Source organism: Cynara cardunculus, assembly GCF_001531365.2.
Source record: "Cynara cardunculus var. scolymus isolate 2C chromosome LG 12, CcrdV1, whole genome shotgun sequence".
Lineage (NCBI taxonomy): Eukaryota > Viridiplantae > Streptophyta > Magnoliopsida > Asterales > Asteraceae > Cynara > Cynara cardunculus.
This window is the reverse complement of record NC_037539.1, coordinates 9,366,511-9,371,128: the sequence shown is the minus strand read 5'-3', so window position 1 is coordinate 9,371,128 and position 4,618 is coordinate 9,366,511. Positions and strand designations below refer to the sequence as shown.

General features: G+C 34.4%; 1 pseudogene; it reads left to right on the top strand.

The window, feature by feature from the left end:
- The window catches only part of LOC112523608, a 36,437-nt pseudogene that overhangs the window by 27,569 nt on the left and 4,250 nt on the right, over window positions 1-4,618 (top strand).

The window sequence follows — 4,618 nt, the reverse complement described above, 5'->3', positions numbered from 1 at the left end:
TATGACATCAACAATGTTTATAAATATGTTATATATAAGTTTTTCCATCACAAATTAATCAAAGGTAAAAAGATGTTTTAATCTAATCATAGACACGATTATTATATTAGTACTAGCATAAAGTAACAATCGCATCTACAAGTTCGTGTTTGGAAAATAATGTCGCCGACCTACTTCTGTTGTAAAGTCCCTTGTAAATTATTTTCCAACAAAGTTTCAGCTCTATTGACTGACGGAAATGAACATTATCGGTGAACAAGTCAGCTCTATAACGCGATATACATTTTTTTAGTTGGTATATTATTAGTTTTAATTTAACAACAAATGTTTTTGTTGGTATATTATTATCATCGCATCTACAATATTTCCAAAAAAGAAATATTAATTGTTTAATTGTAATAAAGATTAATAATTAAAAAGACAAATGTCGATACTAAACACATCATCAACAAGTTAAGTGTAGAAAATGAAATGTTAAAGCTAAATAGAAATGTAAGTGGTAAATATTTGATCGTCCTTAGCTGTTCATCGTCATAAATAATATTTGTATCTTGCAATATTGCTGCATCTCCCGTGACCATATACCGTACTAGGTCATGAGTGTGTGATTGTTGTGGTATTATTGTGATTTATCAAACATATATGAGGATGCATACCCTTCAGCTTACGTCCATGCTCTCGTCGTGCTGCACATGACGTTCTACCATTACTTTGTATCGAATATAAACTTATGATGAGGACCCACGAAGACTTGGGAATTGTACCTTTGGCCTGCTTTTGACCGGTTTATTTATATGTTTTGGATCAAGAAATGCTTGACGCCGTTGTTCAATCTTCCAGATAGAGAGTAGGTGGGGGTTCTTTCTTGCACGATCCACATCATCATAACTTTCATAAAAATTACATTACCCGTCTCACATTAAGTGAGTATTCTATGTGGACCAGGAGGAGGATCACCCAACATCTCGATCATGGCCTCAAGCAATATTGTCAGACTTGCCTAATCATCTTTTGCGAAAATTTTGGTAGCACAATTGTCGTAAATTAAACAATTCTGAAACTTGTTTTTTTAAACATATAATTGAACAATATGCCAACCAACGAAACAAGAAAATTAGAAAATCATGGCACAAAGCAAACCAAATAAAAAATGTGAAGGGGTATGTAGTTGCATCTTAAGATATTGTTTTTAATCTTGAGGTTCTTATTATTGTTCAATATAAAATCTGGGTTTAGTCCTCTAAGTTGTAATTCGAGTGCATCCTGTAGATTATACAAAAATGTACGTGATATGGTGTTTTTCCTCAACGAATTGCTCTTTCCTGTTGCACGGAAGAAATAAGGTCTTTTTTGCCATACATCTGACACCTTTGTAAAAGGAGACTCATAATATCAAAGAGAGAATTGAGATCTTTCGTTTTCTTGTCTTCTTGGTTCTCCTGGCCGCAACATCATTTGAGATAAACACTCAGACATGCAAACCTAGTGGGGGTATCCGTGGGAAAAACCACCTCCTGGACAATGCAACCTTCATAATGACTAAGAATGTTGTGTGCAAGGTATGTTTTACACCACTTATACATGCTCGCCTCCGGTCACAAGTGAACCAAAGCAACACTTACGATAAACAGTTTCCAAGAGGGATGTGATGGCATTGGTTCATCGGACTGTGAGAACCAATACCACTCTGACCTGATGGTACAAGGGAGGGGATAGGTGCCACAAGTATATTACCATCAATGGAAACGGGAAGAGTGTGAAGGCAATGGTTGTGGATGAGTGTGACTCTACCATAGGATATGATGGTGATCATGACTATCAACCACCATGTCCTAACAACATTGTTGATGCTTCCAAAGCAGTGTGGAAAGCGTGTGTGGAAAGCGTTAGGGGTATCTGAAGGTAACTGGGGAGATTTAGATATTACTTGGTCGGAATGATGAGAATCTACAAGATCTCTTAAAAATGTAAAGTAATTGTCATGCGTTTTTGTTGCATGTAAATGTAGTTAATTAAACTGGGTATTCTACACAAGTAACCAAAAAAATAACCACTTTCCTGCTTTCTGAATCGGTTAGGTTTTGAGCAATAGCCTTCTCTTTTCGTGGCATGTTAAAGCCCTCGCTGGGATTGGAAAGAACATATTCTCTAAATACGTCATAAACAAAATATATATATCTAAATAAAGGTAGTATGTAATGTTCCTGCCAGCTGCAACGTCATGGTCTATATGACTCGAACGTAGTGATCCCATTTTGATGGTTCTACAGTACAACAGACCAAATCAAGTGTAAGTTTTTAAATCGCCTCTTTGAATGGAAATCCATCAATGGTGGTGTGAAAGAAATTTCATTCCTTACTTTTTGGCTTCCTCCCTTCCCTTAACTCTGCTATATGATTTTCCGTTAGAGAAGGCAAGTTAGATGAAAACTTGCAGAGTGCAAAGGCCATGTAAGAGACAAGAGAAAGGAAAAGAAGTAGATAAAAAAAAACAAATAAGGAAATAAGAAGTTGCCACACATCCAGATCAAACCAAATAGTGCCAAGTAACACATTTATATAAAACATCTAGATCAACCAAGTAATTAAGTGTATTTTTGGTTCCTTCATGAGGCCTATGCATTTGTATTTTTATGCTTATAAGAAAACATTGTAGAATATCCCAAACATCAATTCCCCATCTAGTATGATAAACCACAAGCGTTTTCCAACATGTTAACATAATTACTTAATTCCGTCTTAATAAAGCGTCTTAAGATTTCGTTAGATTTTACCATTGTACAAGATCAATATATACTACAAATTTCGTTTCCATAATTTTGTTTAAACCATGTAGCATTCGTGTGGCTCTATTTTGACCTTGATTTCACCAAAAAAATATATATATACATATATAGAGAGAGGAGCAATCAAATGCAAACCATCCAATTTGTACCAACCATGCGAACCACCCTCATTCGTTGATTTCATTGTTTAATCTTATGAGATTTTTTCGTGAAATTGTTTCTATGTTTTTTTGCAAGATCAACAATCCATTTGAACCAATTTTTTGTAATAGAACTTATTAAACCCAAAAAACAAAGACCTAGGGAAGTGGCTTTCTAGAACTTCATTTTTATTCAAGTTAATAGAACAACGTCTTTTTGGCTGCTACACCCTCTCAATCGTCCGGCCCATCATGCTTATAGATAACCCTTTCCTATTTCCTTTCGTATTACGTATTTTTATTTTAAAGAAATAGTAAATCCGTGCATAGTTTCATCAGAGAGGAGAATCAAGTTACCTAATTCATAATTTCTCTCGAAACTAATCTAATATGTATGTGGTGCACCTTTTCTAATGGATCTTCCGTGCATCCATGTTCTTCTTTTCTTTAACATTAATCCGACATGCATACTATTAGAAAAATATAACCAAAACCATTCCTTTAAGTCCTTTGACTTCTTTATGATCGAGAGACTTGCAATATAGAGACTATAATATTAGAACTCGATTCCCTTGATGACATTGATTCTAACAAATTAAGAAAGAAATTTATTAAAATGACAAGAAAACCAACATAGAAATGAACTCCTTGGTTCTTGGCATCTAGTTTAGCCTTTTATTTTCATGGTGGTCTATCCATATTTAATTATTAGCATTCAGAGAATGCACGTCATGACGGGATGTATGAGTTCAAGTTGGCATTTTTATTTTATTATGATTCTAGAAAGAAAGGAAGAAAATGAAGAAGCCACTATAAATCAAATGACTTTTTCCTACAAAAATCACTCATATAAATTTCCGTCAACGGATATCATCACCGAGAAAAGACCAACGGTTCGGTAGAATCCGATGTTTTTTGAGAAAATACTAATGGATCACCTAGAGATTCTCTCGGTATCTGTCACTGATTTGAATTACCTACCAATAATTTACCCCCCAACTTTTGTCATGGTTTTCTGACGGATCACCCTTTAGCGACTGATTTTCCGAAGTCTTTCATTTAGTAGTGAGCATATGAAATCTTTGTCTCAAAAGCTCCAATGGAAAGAAAAAAAGGGATCAAGGAGGAAACAAATAGATGCACTATCAGGAGTATGTCAAATGATCTAAGCATTATTTGTAGGTAGAACTATGATATTTCTTGTCCTTAAGCAATATCTTCAACATTTTGACACATGGGTTCCAAAAATAACAAGACTTCAAACTTTTTAACAAAAAAATAGTAGTACGGTATTCAAAAAAAGACTTACTCTTATTGGGAAAGATATAAAATTTGCATATGAAAAATAAGCATTTTTTTAACAGCACTGTACACAACAGATTTCCTACAACACATGCTTTTCCAATAGTCAAACTAAAACTACTATTTTGTATTGTGTAAGAACAATGACCTCAATACCAGAATGGACAAATTTATATTCAACCCCTCATACTGGATAATTTTGCAGCCTGTTGGTAATTCAGTTGAAACGACAAGCAAGATTTCTTTATTTTATGAAAATAGAATGTCCAGGCCAACTATAATTTTCCCAAGGGGGAGGCAATTGAAGATGTTGCAGTCACGGCCATTTGTCCTATATATTGTTCTTAACGACAAAATACCACATGACTACAATTTAGTCTTGTTGTTAAG